Below are 22,146 nucleotides of genomic sequence, written 5' to 3'. Positions count from 1 at the left end.
AAAACACACTTGGGGGCAAACTATGTACCATATTCATACCTTTTTCACTTAAGAGTATAGAAGCTTGATAATCTTCTCAGATGAGCACATTCCAAGGTAAGTCATTATTTTAACAACTTCATTATATTCCACTGAATGGACAAACTGCAGTTTACTTAATTAGTCTCTTACTGACGGATATTTCTCATGTTTCTAGTCTTTGCTAACAGACAATGCAGCAATGATTATCTTTACGTGTACATAATTATATAATCTGTGGGTATGTTTGTAAATAGATTCCTAGATGTAAAACTGCCAAGTTACACGGTATGTGCACTTATAATTTGGATGGACATAGTCAAATTGTCCTCTCACAGGGCTATACTGACTTATACTCCTACTAGTAGTGTATGATGGTACCTGCTTCTCCCTCACCTTGGTAACACCACGTATTAGGAACATTTTTTGTCTTTGCCAATCTGGCAAGGGAATCTTGCTGTTGGTTTAACTAAGATTTTCTTAAGTGAAGTCTAGCATCATTTCCATATTTATTTGCCATTTATTTCTTCTGTAAATTGCCTGTTCATAAACATTGCTCATTTTTCTTTTGGGTTGTTAATCATTTTCTTATTCATATGAGCTCTCACATATTAAATAATATGCCCTTTTCAGGGTCAGCTATGTTGCAGATATTCTTCCCAGTCTGCCCTTTGCCTTTGATTTTGCATATAGTATTTTGAGCTGTGTAGAAATTTTCACTTTTTATATCTAAAGGTAATGTATATCAATCTTTTCCTTAATGGTTTCAGGGTTTTGTATTTTATCTGGGAAAGATTTCATTCCAAGATAAATTTTTTAATGCTCACTTTTTTTCAAATTTCTTTAGTCTTTTTTTTTTCTTTTTACATTTAATGTGTGTGTGTGTTGTATAAGAAATTAAGAATCTAGCATTTTTTTTTTTCCAAATGGCTAGCCAGTTGTCTCAACTCTATTTATTGAATAATCTAACTTTCTCTCACTGGTTCAACGCAGAAGCACCTAGGGAATGGTGAAGTGCCCTGAGGGGTTTGGTCTATAATAGCATGGGAAACTAGGATGAGGAGAAAACTAATGTTTTTGACTTTTAGAATTCAAGAATAACCCCTTCAATGACAACATAGTTAGCTTTGTCTTACTGTCAGAAGATTAGGTCTATGCCTGCACTGTTCAATATGGAGTCACTAGCCACATGTAACTAGCGAGCACTTGAAATGTGACTAGTGTAACAGAGGAACTGAATTTTTAATTTTATTTAACTTTAACTAATTTAAATTTAAAAACTGATAGTCGATTCAGTTATGGGAAAATTTATTTGGAACAACTTGAGAATATGAATTTACTTTTTCACCTATAACATTTATGAAATCTAAATACAGATCAAATACTTGCAGTGAAAATTTTAGTCCATATTGAGACGCACTATAAGATACACACTGGATGTAAAATATCTCAATGATTTTTCTATACTGAGTAAATGTGGAAATGATATTTTGGATTATATAAAATATATTATTAAAACTAACTTCACCTATTTCTGTTTAGTTGTTTTAATAAGACTACTGGAAATTTTATATATATAGCTAGCATCATATTTCTATTGGACAGTGGTAGTCTTTACAAATGCAAACTTATGAAACTGACACATTCACAGGCAAATTATAAATGCTACTTCATCCTAGGAGAAGATTACTTTAATCTGAAAATATCTCTGTTGCCTCTAAAATTCAATCCCATTTACATATTTAAAGTATATGCATATAGTGAGAAAAAAATATATATTCCTGGACTATTTCACAAATAAAGCATATGAAATCATATTGTACCAAAAATATTAATGGTGAATTCAATGAAACATTTAATTCATAACAGAAGAAACAAGGTTGGCATCTAACACTATAAGATCAACAGAAGATAACTAATGCCCCAGATAAACTTCTCAAGGGGATTTCACCACAGGATTATGATCTGAGCAGATCTATGTCAGCTATTTAAGAGAGAAAAAAAAAAATTAAAAAATAGACTGTCTTTTTTTTTTTTTTTGGTGAGGAATATTCACCCTAAGCTAACACCCACTGCCAGTCTTCCTCTTTTTTTGTTTGGCTTGAGGAAGATTAGCTCCGAGCTAAGATCTGTGCCAATCTTCCTCTATTTTTTATATGTGGGACACCTCTACAGCATGGCTGATGAGTGCAGTAGGTCTGTGCCTGGGATCCAAACCCATGAACCTGGGCCGCCAAAGCAGAGCATGCGGAACTTGAACCACTTGGCCACGGGGCTGGCCTGTTTTTTGGAGGATTTTTTTGCTGGGAAAGATTCGCCCTGGGCTAACATCTGTTGCCAATCCTCCTCTCTCTTTTTTTTTTCTCCCCAAAGCCCCAGTACATAGTTGTATATTCTAGTTGTAGGTCCTTCTAGTTCTTCTACGTGAGCCACCTCCACAGCATGGCTACTGACAGATGAGTGGTGTGGTTCCACACCCGGGAACCGAAGCTGGGCCACAGAAGTAGAGCGCACCAAACTTTAACCACTAGGCCATCAGGGCCGGCTCTAGACCAAGTGTTTAAAAATTCAGACATCAGAGGCAGCAACTAACAAAAATCATTCAAATTGTTCTTTTCATAAAAGAAGTTGAAGAAAATGATTAAATCTCAAGGAATTAGAAAGATACAGAAAATTTAAAAGCAGAGAGATTAAGAAAAAGTGTTTAGTGACCTATTCGTTAATCACAAGAATGTGTAAGGGAAAAAAAACACAAAGACTCAGAGGTTCTAGAAAATAGTGATTGCTTGAATAATGGGATGACTACATTGATGGATACTTATTTCCAATAAATGTTAGGTATTCTAAAAAAGAAGGGTCTGCCTATTGCCATAGAATACATGGATTTATTTATGTGACAAGCAGACCAAAAGAAGTGTGTTTTGGGAGGATTATAAACTTGTTGTTTTTACCCACCTTTGACGTTTTGACTCAAAGCATATTTAGAGGGAGTTTCTCAGCAAATGTTAGCAATTCTTCAGTTACTCGGGCTTCAGAGACTACAAATGAACCATGTCCCTTTAAGTCGTAACCTAGCAACTTGCTGAGGGGATTGGAACACAAGGACCCTTAGGGACGGGGGAGGATACAAATCCCAGAAGCAGGTGCTCACTGTCCTCTGAACTCCTGGCTTATTAAAGTCATTTCAAAGTAGAGCAGATCCTGTTCAACAAGTAAAGTAAGCAGTACAAGTTCTGACTGCCTGCTATGTGCCAAACATTAAATGATCTCATTTAATTGTCACAATGCTTCAAGGTAGCTATTATCTCCATTTTACTAATAATTAAATGGGTCAGGGCCGGCCTGGTGGCATAGCAGTTAAGCGCGTGCACTCCGCTGTGGTGGCCCGGGCTTCGGATCCTGGGCACACACTGACTCACTGCTTGTCAAGCCATGCTGTGGTGGTATCCCATATAAAGTGGAGGAAGATGGGCATGGATGTTAGCCCAGGGCCAGTCTTCCTCAGCAAAAAGAGGAGGATTGGCATGGATGTTAGCTCACGGCTGATCTTCCTCACACACACCCAAAAATAATAATAATGAAATGGGTTAACAGAGTTTAAGTGATTTGCCCATGACTCACAGCTAGTAAATGCCAAAGCTGGGATTCGAACCAATGACCTCAGTACAGAACCAATGTCCCAAGAATAGAGTCTTTCCACTATTATCACACAATAGTTCTGATCTATAGTACTGTAACCTTTGAAGATAATTACAGGCTAGCCCCAGGATTCAGAGCACTGCTTAAAATCAAAGAGGAGTGGAGATAAATGAAACTGAGAACAGAAAAACAATAGAGAAAATAAGCAAAATAAAAAGCTGGCTCTTTAAAATGATCATCAAAATTGACAAATGTTTAGCTAGACTAAGAAAAGAGAAAAGATTCAAATTACTAAAATCAGAAATGAAAGTGGGGACATTACTACTGACCTTACAAAAATAAAAAGGATTATAAAATGATACTATGAACAACTGTATACTGACAAATTAGATAAACTAAATAAAACGAACAAAATCCTAGAAACACACAAACTACCAAAACTGACTCAATAAGAACTAGAAAATACAAACAGACCTATAACAAGTAGAGGTTAAATCAGTAATCAAAAACATCCTAACAAAGAAAAGCTATGACTGGATGAATTCTATCAAACATTTAAAGAATTAACACTTACTAATCCTTCTCAAAATCTTCCAAAGAGGAGGAAGGCCAGCATTACCCTGATACCAAACCCAGATAAAGGCATCACAAGAAAAGAAAACTACAGACCAATATCCTTTATGAATATAGATGCAAAAATTCTCAACAAAATACTAGCAAATCAAATCCAGCAGCATATTAAAAGAATTCTACATCAGGACCAAGTGGGATTTATCTGAGGAATGCAAGGATGGTTCAACATTAAAAAGTCAATATAATATACCACGGTAATAGAATGAAGGGGAAAAAAACATAAAATCATCTGAATTGATGTAGAAAAAGCATTTGACAAAGCCCAATACCCTTGCATGATAAAAATACTCAACAAAGAAAGAGAAAACTTCCTCAGCATGATAAATGGCATTTATGAAAAACCCACAGCTAACATACTGGATGGTAAAAGACTGAAAGCTTTCCCCCTAAGATCAGGAACAAAGCAAAGATGCCTACTTTCACCACTTCTATTCAACATTGTACTGGAAGTTCTAGCCAGAGCAATTAAGCAATAAAAAGATATAAAAGGCATCCAGGTTAGAAAAGAATAAGTCAAATCTCTATTTGCAAATGACATGATCTTCTATATAGACAATCGTAAAGAATAGACATACACAAAAACTATTACAGCTTATTAATAAATGAGTTCAGGGCCAGCCCCAATAGCCTAGTTTTCAAGTTCGGCACGTTCCACTTCAGTGGCCCGGCTTCAGTTCCCAGACACAGACCTACACCACTTGTCTGTCAGTGACCATGCTGTGGCAGCGGCTCACATAAAAAAAGGAAGATTGGCAGCAGATGTTAGCTCAGGGCAAATCTTCTCCAGGGAAAAAAAACTAATGATAATTAAAAAAAATAAATACATACATAAATAAATGAGTTCAGCAAGGTTTCAGGATATAAAATCAATATACAAAAATCAATTGTATTTCTACACACTGGCAAGGAACAACCCAAAAATGAAATTGAGAAAACAATTCCATTTATAATAGCATCAAAAAGAATAAAATATTTAGAAATAAAGTTAACCAAGAAGCTCCAAGTCATGTACACTGAAAACTCTAAAACACTTCTAAAGAACTTAAAGAAGACCTAAATAAATGGAAAGACATCCTATATTCATGGACTGGAAGACTTAACATTGAGATGGCAATACTTCAAAAAGTGACTTACAGATTCAATGCACTCCCTATCAAAATCCAAACAGCCTTTTTTTGCAGAAATGGAAAAGCTGATCCTAAAATTCAATGGAATTCCATGTGACCCTGAATAGCAAAAGAATCTTGAAAAAGAAGAACAAAGTTAGAAGACTCACAGTTCCCAATTTCAAAACTTAGTATAAAAGTACAGTAATCAAAACAATATGGCACTGGTATAAGGATAAATGTACTACAGGGGCTGGCCCCGTGGCTTAGCAGTTAAGTGCGCCTGCTCCGCTACTGGCGGGCCGGGTTCGGATCCTGGGCGTGCACCAACGCACCGCTTGTCCAGCCATGCTGAGGCGGCATCCCACATACAGCAACTAGAAGGATGTGCAACTATGACATAGAACTATCTATGGGGGCTTTGGGGAGAAAAAGGGAAAAAAAGGAGGAGGATTGGCAATAGACGTTAGCTCAGGGCCAGACTTCCTCAGCAAAAAGAGGAGGATTGGCATGGATGTTAGCTCAGGGCTGATCTTCCTCACAAAAAAAAAAAAAAAAAAAAGGTAAATGTACTACAGATCAATGGAATATTAAGAGTCCAGAAATAAACCCATACATCCATGGTCAACTGATTTTCAACAATAGTGCCAAGACTACTCAACAGGGAAAGAACAGTCTCTTCAACTAATCGTCCTGGGACAACTGGGTATCCACATGCAAAAGAATGAAGGTGGACCCTTAACTCACACTATATAAAAATATTAACTCAAAATGGATCAAAGACCGTGTAGCTCTAAATATAAGACCTTAAACTATAAAACTCTTAGAAGAAAGCATAGAGATCATGACCTTGGGTTAGGCAATGGTTTCTTAGATATGACACCAAAAGCATAAGGAACAAAAGAAAAAATAGATAAACTGGATGTCATCAGAGTGAAAAACTTGCTCAGTAATGAGCAATATCAAGAAAGTGAAAAGGCAAACCACAGAATAGAAAAAAATATTTACAAATTATATATGTGATAAGGGTCTTGTATCCAGAATGTATAAAGAACTCAACAACAAAAATACAAGCAACTCAATTATAAAATAGGAAAAGCCTTGAATAGACATTTCTCCAAAAAAGATACAGTGGCCAACAAGCACATGAAAAGATGCTCAATGTTATTAGTCATTAAGGAAATGCAAATCAAAACCACCATAAGAGACCACTTCACACCCACTAGTGTGGTTATAATCTAAAAAACAGAAAATAACAAATGTTAGTGAGGATGTGGAGAAATTGGAACTCTCATACATTGTTGGTTGGAACGCTGCTGTCACTTAATAAGTTAAGTGACAGTTAAGGAACTTTGGCAGTTTCTTAATGAGTTAAACACAGAATTACCATGCAACCTAGCAACTCCATTCCTAGGTATATACACAAAGGAATTGAAAACAGGTGTTCAAACCAAAACTTGTTCATGAATGTTCTTAGCAGCACTATTTACAATAGCCAAAAGGTAGAAACAACCATCCATCAACTGATGAATGGATAAACAAAATGTGGTAAACCCACACAATGGGATATTATTCAGCCATAAAAAGGAATGAAGTACTGAAACATGCTACAATATGGATAAGCCTTGAGAACACTATGCTAAGTGAGAGAAGCCAGACACAAAAGGCTACATATCGTATGGGTCTATATATGAAATATCTGGAATAGGCCAATTCATACAGACAGAAAGTAGATTAGTGATTGCCAGGGACTGGGAACCAGGGGGAAAGGGTAGTGACTGCTTATTGAGTACAGGGTTTACTTTTGGGATGACGAAAATGTTCTAGAACTCGACAGTGGTGATGGTTGCACAGCACTGTGAATATACTAAATGCCACTGAATCATACACTCTAAAATGGTTAAAATGGTAAATTTTGTTATGTGTATTTTATCTCAATTAAAAAAATAACAATAGACAAACACATGTACATATAATTCTGAAAAAAATTCAAAGAGGAAAAACAATTTAATATGCAGAAAACAACTGAAGAAATCATAAATAATCCTTTCAAGCATAAGAAATTAGTAGATTTTCTCATGGCCAAGGCCCTTTCTCTATCTATATGTGATATCAATTTCTGCAAGACAAGGCCCTCAGGGCCACGCCCAGCCCTGCCCTCTGTGGGGAGGTCATACCCACCTCCAATTACTCGAATATTGTTGTCCTTTGTCAGAATAGCATCAGCATGGAACACCAAAACTGGAATTCTCCTGCAGCCTCCAGTCCACATGATACATGGATGATCCCTGCAACCATAACAAAAGGCTTTATTAATTCACAGCTCAAAATCTGAATTACCGGCTGAAGCAGATCACTGCGGTTTGCTGCTTAGCAACTTTCCCCTCCTTTTGGCATAAGAACCCCAACTGCCCTTTGGGAAACCATTACTCTCCCATTCTTAAGCATGTGGTTTGTTTAAGATTAATTCCATCCCTGCTCCAGGGATAGGCCTTGACTGGTTGCAGCCAATCAAGGTATTCCACCCCCCAGTTATAGTGACTGGTTCAGGGATGAACACATAAACCAATCGGAGCCAGTGAGTGTCAGGAGACAGGTTGTGAGACCCTCTGAGAAAGCGATGCTTTCTTTCTCTTCTATAGCAGCTACAGGAGAGATGGCCTCTCTTCCCCTTGGTGGTGTAAGGGCATGAGAGGTCTGGAAGTGCAACTGTCATTTCGTGACCTGGAGAGGAGAGCATGGAGCTTTGGTAGAAGAGGAAGTCAGTGGAGCCTGAATGAAAGAATGAGGGAAGTGAGATCCTGAGCGGCAAATGTGGAGTTGCAGAATCAAGACTTTCCTAAATATGAGTAAATAAATTCCTTTTGTTATTTAGGACACTTTACTCCCCAGCACACATAAAGAATGCTAACTAATATATTCACAATAATTTATATACCCCTTTTACACCCTATAGTTCTTTTTTAAGCCAATTTGATGGCCCATCCTAAGATTCTGAGCTAGGAACCCTAAATTAATACAAGTTTCCCAATTAAAACCACGTATTTTCAAGAAAGCCTATACTAAATGGAACAATAGACATTTTCCTTCAGAAAAGGACCCTTGACTTTATTCTCTTACTCTATCCTCAGGAAATCTCAGATTAATCAATCTTAGACACATGTATATTTACTCACAGATTAGGAAAATTTTCAACCTCCTTAATGCAGGGAGGTAGAAAGGGAAAGAAATGAACTGAGTCCCTGCACTGTGCCAGGAATTAAACTAAGAGCTTTTTACATGTTACCTCACTTAATTGTCTTGCCGCACTATGAACTGAAGAAAAGGTGTCTCAGAGAGGTTAAGTAATTTGCCCGAGGTCACACAGCTGGTTAAGTAATAGAACAGGTATGTGAAAATAAGTGGCTGTTCTTTCTACCCTTCCATCTCCCGAGTCACATTTCGGTGATGTTCTGTATATGGATCACCTTAAACCCAACTCTTTGGGGACTGAATCAGTTCCTTAAAGGGAATAAGATGCATTTAACCAAGATTCAGGCTGCTCTCAAAAACTCACATGATCACACCACAAAGTCCATACCACAAATCTCAGGGCTAAGTCAGACTCTCCCAGCTCAAGTTTTTAAAGATCCAAATTTTGAGGGGCTGGCCCCATGGTTGAGTGGTTATAGTTCCGCGGGCTCCACTTCGGCAGCCCAGGTTCACGAGTTGGGATCCCAGGTGCGGACCTACTCCACTCATCAGACATGCTGTGGAGGCATCCCACATACAAAAAGTGAGGAAGATTGGCGCAGACGTGAGCTCAGAGCTAATCTTCCTCAAGCAGAAAAAGAGGAAGATTGGCAACGGATGTTAGCTCAGGGCAAATCTTCCCCATCAAAAAAAAAAAAGATCCACAATTTGAATGCACAGGCTGCCAGGCTACCAAACTTAGAAGTAAGGCAGCCTTTACACTTGGCATGAGCTGCCAAAAGCCTTTTACTGAGGAAAGCAAAGAACACCACACCTAGTTCATCTCCTGTTTTCTAGAAATGGAATGTGGATGCTAATTGTTCTTGCTCTCTGACTTGGATGATAGTGTCCACTTGAGAAATGGTGTTTACAGGGTGCGCTTTTTTTTTTTTTGTGAGGAAGATCAGCCCTGAGCTAACATCCATGCTGATCCTCCTCTTTCTGCTGAGGAAGACCGGCTCTGAGCTAACATCTATTGTCAATCCTCCTCCTTTTTTTTTTCCCCCAAAGCCCCAGTAGATAGTTGTATGTCATAGTTGCACATCCTTCTAGTTGCTGTATGTGGGACGCAGCCTCAGCATGGCCAGAGAAGCGGTGCGTCGGTGCGTGCCTGGGACCCGAACCCAGGCTGCCAGTAGCGGAGTGCACGCACTTAACCGCTAAGCCACGGGGCCGGCCCATACAGGGTGCATTTTTTAGCAAGAAGGATTTTTTTGGTGGTTTTCATGCTTTTAAAACTTAAACATCTATAAAATCCGGGTAAGGGGCCAGATGATTCCTATGATCTTTTCCAACTTTAATTTTTCTACTATATTTCTAAGTCAGAGGACCGAGAAATAATAGGCAGCCTAAATTACCAAGTCTTAGACAGAAACTTTGGAAACTATTCAAAGTTCCTTGTCAATCTAGCACTAGCTACAAACTGGCACCACTGTGTCTTAGCACTCACAACCAATGGATTACTGCTACCAGTTAGAAATTCCTGACAACAGTCAGGAACACAACACAGTCATGCACCGCATAACGACGTTTCAGTCAACAACAGAGTGCATATATGACGATGGTCCCATAAGATTAGTACCATATAGCCTAGGTGTATAGTAGGCTATGCCGTCTAGGTTTGTGTAAGTACACTCTGTGATGTTCACAGAATGATGAAATCACCTAATGACACATTTCTCAGAACGTATCCCCATCATTAAGCGATGCATGACTATAAACAGATACACAGCTGAGAAGAGCCAAGGCCCTAACCATACTATCTGTGGAAAGCCAAATCCCTGAGAGAGAAATCTTTCCACTTACGACCTATGAAAAGATAAAAGAGGTAGGAGACGAATTATTAATTCACTAGGGTCAACCAAAACACATTTAAGGTAGATGCTAAATTGTTATGAAAATCATGTGTCCACCAGGTGGTGCTAAAGGGAAAAACTCAAAATGATTAGGAAAGTGGAAATTGGGACCTTACATTTTCATTCACACTAGAAACTGGTATATATTAAGAAAATATAATTCATGAGAGTCATGAAAAGACCAAGGATGTGAATGATTAATTACTGAAGTAGACCAGTTTTATGGTTCACTTTATTGAAAGCCTAAGAACGTTTTGGTTTTTAAGAAGCAATTTCATGAGGAATATATATTATTCACTCCTGGGATCCAGCCTGTATAACTTAAAGCTTCTATGCCTGACTCATACCAACATCCCCGCTGGAAATGCCTTCCCCACTTCTCTGTCCATTTAATCCCACTCTCCAAGGCCAAGCCCGTCTCACCACATCCATGGACGTTCCCCAGCTCCTCCAGCCACAGTGATGCCTTCCTTCTGTAAAATCCTGTAGCACTCATTCGATAATCATTTGTTTTGACGATCTTTTATTTTTTCCATGTAAATGCTGGTGATCCTTTTAACTGATATAAACCCAGCATTTATGATAAGAATTAAGGTTACTATTTTTTCCGTGACTAAAGAAACCTTACATCAAATCCTTTTATGAAAGTTTCCACATCTATTTATGAATTTGTATTTGGGATGCCCAAACAAAATATAGAAAAAGAGCCCCTTGACATTTATTATCTGAAATAATGCCATGCAAAACAAGGACTTTCTGAACAGTTTCTAGCCCTGAAGTCCAGGATTGCAAGGCATTAACACTTTTAACATGGCCTATGGATCTGAGCAGATCTAACAGATGTCCATGGATCTTTAGATCAAATCAACATCCTTAGATGATTTAAGACCTTCTAATTTCCAAACCTTTTTAAATGTAAGCCTACTGCCCTAAATCTGAACAAGATTGACTTAAGATCTGTGAAGTAACTGACAGACAAGACATGAGGTGACAGAACGAGATTAACAGTCAAAAATCAACAGTAGTGGAGTGAAGTCAGCATCATGGCGGAGGGAGCTGTTCTCCTAGGCTCTCCCCACTAAGATACAACGAAAAGGACATTCATTAACCCACAGAGGACATCCACATAACACAACAGATATCTGAGAGATCCACGCAGCCATATGTCTGAAGGCAGGGGTGCTGGACCACCAGGAGGGCAGTGCAAGGAGGTAAGGGGATCTCCTCCCCCACCCCAGGGGTAGCGATCTAGGGTGCAAGACTTCACATGGTGGCCAGCACATGACTCTGAGGGGAGAAAGGGGAAAAGGCAGCTCTTCAAAGGCATGCTTTCCACTCTTGGAGTTGCTTCCCAACCCACAGGAACAGTCCACACCGAGGTGGCTAAGCCACCCCAGGGGCACTCTCACCAAGCAAAGCAGCTTAGGTGGGCAGCCACCGAGTGCAGAGTGGTAGCATGAGTGGGAAAGAAGGCGCCCCTGTCCCCCATCCCACCTGGCGCATCAGCTTGGCTCAGTTGGGCAGGGCGGGGGATCCCCGCCAGAGTGCCTCCACGTGTCTGTGTGAGGCAGCAGTGGCCAGAGACAGACAGCCCTATCAGCACAACTTCCAACAGAAAGGGACAACTGCCAGGGGTCACAGCAGGCTCAGAAAACACAGCTCCTGCCCCTCCAGTGGTAGCAGGTGGAACCTGTGACCAGATACTACCACTATGTGACGGCAAAGGTCCACCCCATCAAACAGCATGAAGAAATATATTAACACTCCAGACCAGAAGGAAAATGACAAGTATCCAGAAACCAATCCTGAAGTCATAGAAATTTACACATGAAATGACAGAGAATTCAAAATAGTTATCATAAAGAAACTCAATGAATTATAGGAAAACTCAGAAAGACAGTTCAATGAACTCAGGAATAAAATTAATGAGCTGAGGGAATTCTTCACAAAAGAGATTGAAATTATAAAAAAAAAAACAACAATTAGAAATGTTAGAGGGGCCAGCCCCATGGCTTGGCGGTTAAGTACGCGCGCTCTGCTGCTGGTGGCCCGGGTTCGGATCCCGGGCGCGCACCGACGCACTGCTTCTCCGGCCATGCTGAGGCCGCGTCCCACATACAGCAACTAGAGGGATGTGCAACTATGACATACAACTATCTACTGGGGCTTTGGGCAAAAAAAAAATAAATAAATAAAATTATAAAAAAAAAAAAAGAAATGTTAGAGATGAAGAACACAATGAATGGCATAAAAAAACTAGAATCCTTAAAAAACACAGCTGATATTACAGAGGACAAAATTAGTAATTTAGAGGACAGAAACACAGAAATGCATCAGGTGGAGGAGGAGAGAGAACTAAGAGTAAAAATAAATGAAGAAATACTCCGAGAAATATCCAACACAATTAGGAAATGCAACTTAAGGATTACAGGTATTTCAGAGGGAGAAGGGTGGGAGAGAGGAGCAGAGAGCTTGTTCAAAAAAATAATAGCTGAGAACTTCTCAAACCTGCAGATGGAGATGGAATTACATGTAAATGAAGCTAATAGAACTCCTAATTACATCAATGTAAGAAGACCTTCTCCAAGGCACATATTAGTAAAACTGGAAAAGTCAATGACAAAGAAAAAATATTAAGGGCAGCAAGGCAGAAGAAAATCACCTACAAAGGAACCCCTATCTGCCTTTCAGCAGATTTCTCAGCAGAAACCTTACAGGCTAGGAGAGAGTGAAATGATATATTCAAAATACTGAAAGACAAAAAATTTCAGCCTAGAATACTCTATCCAGTGAAACTATCCTTCAGATACGATGGAGAAATAAAAACTTTCCCAGATAAACAAAAGCTGAGGGAGTTCATCCCCACAAGAGCCCATCTACAAGAAGGACCAAGAAGGCCCTTGTACGTGACCAAAAAAATCGTTTAAAAAGCCTTCAGCAATGAAATAAATAGACAAACAAAATCAGAAAATGGCAGCTCTCTATCAGAACAGGTTAGCAAACAATTATAACATTAAAGATAAATGGAAGGATGGCATCAAAAAATAACTATAACCATTTCATTTTAATCACAAATTCAAAACACAAAATGGAATAAGTTGTGACAACGACGACTTAGATGAGGAAGGGATGGAACCTGCTTAGACTAAGGAGATAAGAGGCTATCAGAAAATGGACTATCTCATCTAGATCTTGTACATAAACCTCATGGTAACTACTAAACAAAAAATCAATACATAGACAAAAATGATAAATAAAGAGAAAACTGAGAAAACCATCCCAGAGAATCACCAAACTAAATTGGCAGTCGGAAATCCATGGGACAAGAAATAAGGGAAATACAGAACAACCGGAAAACAAGAGAAAAAATGGCAGTATTAAGACCTCATGTATCAATAATCACTCTAAAGGGATTGAATCCTACAATCAAAAGACAGAGAGTGGCTGGATGGATCAAAAAACAAGACCCAACAAAATGCTCCCTCCAGGAAACATAGCTCTAAAGACAAACAGGCTCAGAGTGAAGGGATGGAAGATGATACTCCAAGCAAATGGCAAGCAAAAGAAAGCAGATGTTGCCATACCTATGTCAGACAAAGCAGACTTCAAGATAAAAAAGACAACAAGAAACAAAGAGGGGCAGTATATAATGATAAAAGGGACTTTCCACCAAGAAGACATAACACTTATTAATATATATGCAACCAACACAGGAGCTCCAAAGGACATAAAGCAACTATTAACAAACCTAAAAGGAGATATTAACAACAACACAATAATAGTAGGGGACTTCAACACCCCACTTACATCAATGGATAGAACATCCAGACAGAAAGTCAACAAGGAAATAGTGGATTTAAATGAAAAACTAGACCAGGAGGACTTAAGAGATATATACAAAGCACTCCATCCAAAAACAGCAGAATACACATTCTTCTCAAGTGCACATGGAACTTTCTCAAGGACAGACAATATGCTGGGAAAAAAGGCAAGCCTCAATAAATTTAAGAAGATTGAAATCATACCAAGCATCGTTCCCTACCATAAGCTATGAAACTAGAAATCAAACCACAAGAAGAAAGTTGGGAAAGTGACAAATATATGGAGACTAAACAACATGCTACTGAACAATCAATGGATCATTGAAAAAATTAAAGCAGAAATCAAAAAATATCTGGAGACAAATGAGAATGAAAATACACCATACCAACTCATATGGGATGCAGCAAAAGCAGTCCTAAGACGGAAATTCATAGCAATACAGGCCCACCTTAACCAACAACAAAAATCTCAAATAAGCAATCTTAAACGACACCTAACAGAACTAGAAAAAGAAGAACAAACAAAGCTCAAAGTCAGTAGAAGGAGGGAAATAACAAAAATTAGAGCAGAAATAAATGAAATTGAAACAAAAAAACAGTAGAAAGGATCAATGAAACAAAGAGCTGGTTCTTTGAGAAGATAAACAAAATTGACAAACCCTTAGCCAGACTCACTAAGAAAAAAAGAGAGAAGGCACAAATAAATAAAATTAGAAATGAAAGAGGAGAAGTTACAATGGATACCAGAGAAATACAAAGGATTATAAGAATAATATGAAAAACTACATGCCAACAAATTGGACAACCTAGAAGAAATGGATAAGTTCTTAGACTCATACAACCTCCCAAAACTGAACCAAGAAGAAATAGAGAATCTGAATAGACCAATCTCAAATAAAGAGATTGAAATAGTAATCAAAAACCTCCCAAAAAATAAAAATCCAGGACCAGATGACTTCTCCGGAGAATTCTACCAAAAACTGAAAGAAGACTTAATACCTATCCTTCTCAAACTATCCCCCAAAATTGAGGAAGACAGAATACATCCTAACAAATTCTACAAGGCCAACATCACCCTGATACCAAAGCCAGACAAGGACAACACAAAGAAGGAAAATTACAGGCCAATATCACTGATAAACACAGATGAAAAAATCCTCAACAAAACATTGGCAAACTGAATACAGCAATACATTAAAAAACCGAATACAGCAATACACTAAAAAGATCATACACCATGACCAAGTGGGATTTATACCAAGGACACAGGGATGGTTCAAGATCTGCAAATCAATCAATGTGATACACCACATTAACAAAATGAGGAATAAAGACACAGAGAAAGCATTTGACAAGACCCAACATCCATTTACGATAAAAACTCTCAATAAAATGGGTATAGAAGGAAAGTACTTCAACATAATAAAGGCCATATGTAACAAACCCACAGCCAACATCATAACTTAATGCTCAAAACAGAAAGCCATCCCTCTGAGAACAGGAACAAGACAAGGGTGCCGACTCTCACCACTCTTATTCAACATAGTAGTGGAGGTTTTGGCCAGAGCAATTAGGCAAGCAATTAGGCAAGAAAAAGAGATAACAGGAGTCCAAATAGGCAATGAAGAAGTGCAAGTCACACTGTTTGCAGACGATATGATTTTATATACAGAAAACCCTTAAGAATCCACTGGAAAACAATTAGAAATAATCAACAACTACAGCAAAGTTGCAGGGTACCAAATCAACTTACAAAATCAGTTGCATTTCTATACTCTAATAATGAACTAACAGAAAGAGAACACAAGAATACAAGCATCTTTTGTGGCCATTTACACCTGCAACAAAAAGAATAAAATATCTAGGAATAAATTTAACCAAGGAGGTGAAAGAGCTACAAAATGAAAACTATAAGACAGTATTGAGGGCCGGCCCCATGGCTTAGCGGTTAAGTGCATGTGCTCCGCTGCTGGCGGCCCGGGTTCGGATCCCGGGCGCGCACCGATGCAACATTTCTCCAGCCATGCTGAGGCCGCGTCCCACATACAGCAACTAGAAGGATGTGCAGCTATGACATACAACTATCTCCTGGGGCTTTGGGGGGAAAAAATAAATAAATAAATAAAATATTAAAAAAAAAAGACACTATTGAAAGAAATTGATGAGGACATAAAGAAATGGAAAGATATTCCATGCTCATGGATTGGAAGAATAAATATAGTTAAAATGTTCATACTACCTAAAGCAATCTACAGATTCAATGCAATCCCAATCAGAATCCCAATGACGTTCTTCACAGAAATAGAACAAAGAATCCTAAAATTCATATGGGGCAACAAAAGACCCCAAATAGCTAAAGCAATCCTGAGAAAAAGGAACAAAGCTGAAAGCATCACAATCCCAAATTTCAAAATGTATTACAAAGCTATAGTAATCAAAACAGCATGGTACTGGTACAAGAACAGACACACAGATCAATAGAACAGAATTGAAAGACCAGCAATAAAACCACACCTCTACAGACAGCAGATCTTTGACAAAGGAGCCAAGATCATACAAAGGAGAAAGGAAAGTCTCTTCAATAAATGGTGTTGGGAAAACTGGACAGTCACATGCAAAAGGTTAAAAGTAGACCATTATCTTTCACCATACACAAAAATTAACTCAAAATGGTTTAAAGACTTGAATGTAAGACCTGAAACCATAAAACTCCTAGAAGAAAATATAGGCAGTACACTCTTTGACATCGGTCTTAGAAGGATCTTTTCCAATACCATGTCTACTTGGACAAAGGAAACAAAAGAAAAAAGTCAAATATTGACAATTTCAGATGGTTCAACCTAGTACTATGGTAGGTTCTCAATAAATACTTGCTGACTGAATGAATGACTGACTGAATGAATGGATGGAGACTTTATGTTTTAGATTACCTTAGATCCATGGGTTCTTAGCCTTTTTAGTGCCATGAATCCCTATCAGAATAACATTTCTAAGGGCTTAAAATAAAATACATATTACAAAGAATACCAATTACATTGAAATGCAGTTATCAAAATTAGAAAAACAAACTTGTGATATAGTAATATATGCTTTCTTATTACTACATTAAATAACAAGATGATTCATTTAAAACAGTGAAAGGTTAAATTTTATTTTCTAAAGACAGTAGCAGGAAGACTGTTTTTGCTTAGTTTGCATAAAATCATCGCACTCTAGGGTGGTCTTTGATTAACACTTATAAGTGGGGAATACTGGGAAGCATCATAGATGTCTGGACCACCAATGTGAGATGTCACCATTTGGTGGCTTGAGGCAGAGTTGCCAGATCATTGTCCAGCCTCATCACAGCAGAGGAGGATGACTGTGATCACAGGTGATCTAGTGGCAAGTTTAATATCTACCATAACTTAGAAGTAGTGATAAATGTAAATGACATTTTGAGATATCAGCAACAACTGTAAAATGATATAAAAAATCTGTAATTTCAGGTAGAGCCAATGGCACAGATAACGCTAACACTGCTGTGCTTTGTTGCCTATATTTATAATTGAGAAATGTTAAATTTCTAGTAGAAGTTAGTGAAAACAAAGGTGTAATCCCCACTACTCCCCCCAATCCAAATTCAAGGACCTTTTGCTCTTCTTCCTTTCAAAGTCCTGCTGTTGATTTTTTTTTATTATTTTATTGGGGTCATGATAGTTTATAACATTGTGAAATTTCAGGTGTACATTATTATTTCTCAGTCACCATATATTTTGCCCCTTTAGTCCTTATGCACACCCGCCAACCCCCTTCCCCTCTGGTAATCACTAATCTGTTCTCTTTGTCCATGTGTTTATGTTCCACATATGAGTGAAATCAGGTGGTGTTTGTCCTCTGTCTGGCTCATTTCGCTTAACATAATACCCTCAAGGTCTACCCATGTTGTTGCAAATGGGACGTTTTTGTCTTTTTATATGGCTGAGTAGTATTCCGTTGTGTATATATACCACATCTTCTTTATCCATTCATCAGTGGAGGGGCACTTGGGTTGCTTCCATGCCTTGGCTATTGTGAATAACGCTGCAATGAATATAGTGGTGCGTAAGTCTCTTTGAATGTTTGATTTCAAGTTCTTTGGATAAATACCCAGTAGTGGAATAGCTGGGTTGTATGGTATTTCTATTTTTAATTTTTTTTTTTTGTGAGGAAGATTAGCCCTGTGCTAACATCCATTGCCACTCCTCCTCTTTTTGCTGAGGAAGAAGATTGGCCCTGGGCTAACACCTGTGCCCATCTTCCTCTACTTTATATGGGACGCCACCACAGCATGGCTTGACAAGCAGTGCATTGGTCCACGCCTGGGATCCGAACCTGCGAATCCCAGGCCACCGAAGTGGAGTGTGCGAACTTAACTGCTACGCCACCGGGCTGGCCCCAATGTTTGACTGTTTTTGACCTACCAAAATAGCAATTTCATGTAGTGCAATCTAACACTTGTCAGGCTTAACCTCTAGGCCCACTAATAACAGAGAGATTCATGGAGTAAATCATTAACTTGAAATCAGAAAGATGGATGCTTGCAGCAGAAGTTAAAAATTTCGTAAAATGGGTAAAGTGGCACACAGAAAGCAAAAATCTCAAGAAAGCAAAGTGGCCAAAGGGAATTACCCATTTAATTATCCTGAATGAGAATGATCCAAATATATGGTCCAATCTCTATTATTTTCTGCAGCCTAACAGTGATGAGAAGCCTCTCCCTAAAGCTTTATTAATGCTTCAATAATTTTTTCAAGTCATATTAAATAATGGAATCTTCCACTTTATGATAAGAATTCCACTTTAAATTCAATATTAAAGCCAGTTAGATTCATGCCTTACATTTGTATGGCACTTTATAATTTACAAAGTGATTTCATACACATTCTTCTATTTGATCCTCACCATACGCCTACAAAATAGCCTGGAGATATTATCCCCATTTCTCAGGTTAGACAACACACACATATCCAAGGGGACTCACAGAGAATCTTAAAACTAATATTAATTTTAAGCCAGTCTCTTTGTTCTCTGTATCAAGTAATAACATTAAAGGAGGCAAAACTGCAAAGTGCTTCAAAATCCAGGAAAATTAGGTCTGAATCTCAATCCTTCACATACTCTCTATGCGCCCCTTAGGAAGTACTCTGATATTTGTGAGCCTCAGTTTAATAAAGTGGGAATAATAACATCTTCAGATTAAATAAGATACAGTAGTTAAAGCCCTTACCATCATCTATAGCAGCTGCACTTATCACTATCATTCATTTTTATTATCATGAGAATCCAGCAATCAAGAAACATGACTCTTACCTAAAAGAACTCAGGAAAGCAATGTGGTCCAATAGACACAGCACAGGCTACAGAATTCTAATGTCCTGCCCCACAGTTACTCTGGGAAGTCACCTAACCTCTATATTATCATCATTCCATCACTGTAAAGGCTTATGAACACAACCAATGTCACAAGAGTTTGGAGATCTATTTTTCTTCAATATCTAAAAATTTCTAAATCTCCTATGGTAGGAGCTCTGATTAAGAGTTTTTACTAAGAGCTACTACCTGCAACGTCTAGAACCGATGTTCATTCATGAGCCCGAGTTCACTTATGAGCCCAGAGCCTTATCTCATTTCAGATAGCTGATGGAGACACAATAAGATCTTGAATTAGATCATGGATAGAAGCTAAAACCAGAGGCAGACAATAGTAAAGGAAGGATATTGGGTAAAAGAGTATACGAGTAAAAGAGAACTATTTTCCATCCTAGAGGCAAAGGGTCAAAAGCAGGCTTGCTATTACTTACTCTTGGCTTACCACGTCCTCATCCTCTGAGGATGATGCTGTTTCCTCCAGGTCCCGGGCCATCACGACTGGCATTTCCTTTAGGGGTTGTCATACAGTCAGCAGACGGGGGCCTCAGAGACCTTTCCTTGCAGATTCACTGGGTCAAACAATTTGGGTGGCACTGATTCCTGTAAGAAAGCCAAATGATCTGAAACATAATACAGTTGTCTATTTGTTGATTATTGCTGATAATCTTCAAGTAATAAAAATGAATATTTACCTAAATGGTGCCCAGCCTCTAGAAGCTTACTTTCTATCACAGTCCCTCACGTACGCCAGAAAAATCAAGATTTTTTTCCCAAACGTACTGTCTGTCCTCTATGTATTTGAAGAGCTGTTATTAAGTTTGAGTTTCTCATTTTTCTTTTATATACTATATCTAACATGCACCAAAAGGATAGATTTACTTAACTTTCAGAGAAGCCTGAGGTAAGTGGATGACTGCCTAAAACAGATTCCTTGCTAGAAAAACTGGACCTGGGTTAAAAATAAAAACTCAAGATTTAAGATCCTTGAAAATACTTTCGACTCTATGACAAGCACACAAGTAAAACGCCCTCATGCTTCCACTAAAACAAATCCAACCACTGAACCAAAAGATTAATATATTCTACTGAATCAAGGTAATAAATAGCTGGGGAATAAACTGTCCTTCCAAACACTCTCAAAAATTTTTCTCCCTTACTAAAAATCACAAACTATCATCTGAATCTCAGTCATTAAAATTAGAATATTCCCATTTCTAACTTAAAATATATTTTCCATTGGAGAAAAGTACATATTCGTTATGTGTGTGAGAGGAAGGAATAGAAATGACTGATAAAGAAAATGAAAATATTTAAATAACCGTAATCCCATTACTCAGAGATAACCACCTGATGTCAATCTTTCCAAACCTTTTCTATCCATTCACATATACGATAAGATTAGATTGTTAACAGGACAAAAAAACGCCGATCCCGATAACGATCCCTACAGATCTTCAGCGGAATGGGATGAAGATCTAACCACCTCAAAGGCGTTCTTCCGAGGATTCCCAACGGGATTTCTCGATCTCTCCCAAAATGCTGGGATGTCCTTTAAGCTGAAGCAAAACAAAATCTGCAAGCGAGGAAGGGGTGCCGACCCGTCCCAGGCCGCCTGCAGAGCGGGGACAGACGGGACGATCGGAAGAAGATTAAGGACACTCGCCCCAGGAGCGTCCTCGCCCTAACGGGATCAGCCCCTCAGCCCCACCTCGGCTCACCCCAACCCCAGGCAGGTCGCAGATGCTCCCCAGGGGAAGGACCGGGCGACTCCGCCGCCGCGACTCAGCCCGGCGCGCCCGGAAGCCACCAGCTGCTCCCGGACTCAGAAGGAAGCGCAGCCGCCGGGGCCGCCCAGACCCGGGAGCGCACCTCCCTCGGCATGGGGGCGCGCGGATGCAGGCGCTTACCCGTCTCATCTTCCCACGGCTCGGGCGGGCAGGCGGGGACCGCGCTCTTCGCCTACCTCCGTCCTCCTTCCCCAGCCGGGCTCACGGCCGCCGCCGACGGCTGCTCCCCCCGTTACTACAACAACCAACAAGCAACCGCCCGCTCGGAGCCACTGCGCAGGCGCCCGCCACCCGCCGCTGACTTCGCTGAGGACGCTCGGCTTCGGGCGCGGAAAGATGTCGTCACGGCGGCGCGGCGCGGCGGCAGAGCCCTCCTCTTAGCAGAAGAGACTCGACTTCTTTGCTCGGCTCTTTTTTTCTCCGCCCCTAAAAGGTGGTCTTCGAAACCGGAGTTCATCCGCCTCTCTAGACAGGAAGGTTCACTGCGTGAGCGGTGTACCGGAGATGAGGCCTGGGCAGCGGCAACACTTCACGCCCCATCTCCTGCTCAACCGGGCCCAGGACAGCCAATCACAGCGAGGACAGACGGAAACGACCCAATCCTGGAGCCGAGTGAGGGCGGAGGCGGGGGACAAATTGCTCAGTGGACTCTGGCTGGAGTGCT

General features: G+C 39.4%; 1 long non-coding RNA gene across 2 annotated transcripts in view; it reads right to left on the bottom strand.

Moving 5' to 3' along the window:
• Positions 1-21,733, bottom strand: part of LOC131420960 (uncharacterized) — a 32,362-nt gene extending 10,629 nt beyond the window's left edge. The window contains exons 1-3 of one of the 2 annotated variants that reach the window (XR_009223722.1): positions 21,603-21,733; positions 20,127-20,295; positions 7,578-7,684 (exon numbers count right to left, since the gene is read on the bottom strand). This is a non-coding gene — a long non-coding RNA (uncharacterized LOC131420960). The remainder of the gene's footprint in view (positions 1-7,577; positions 7,685-20,126; positions 20,296-21,602) is intronic. The other variant, XR_009223723.1, reaches the window with a different exon arrangement.
• Positions 21,734-22,146: the final 413 nt, after the last annotated feature.

The sequence above is a fragment of the Diceros bicornis genome, chromosome 24 (assembly GCF_020826845.1).
Source record: "Diceros bicornis minor isolate mBicDic1 chromosome 24, mDicBic1.mat.cur, whole genome shotgun sequence".
Classification (NCBI taxonomy): Eukaryota; Metazoa; Chordata; class Mammalia; order Perissodactyla; family Rhinocerotidae; genus Diceros; species Diceros bicornis.
The sequence above is the reverse complement of the archived record's forward strand: the minus strand, read 5'-3'. Positions and strand labels throughout refer to the sequence as shown.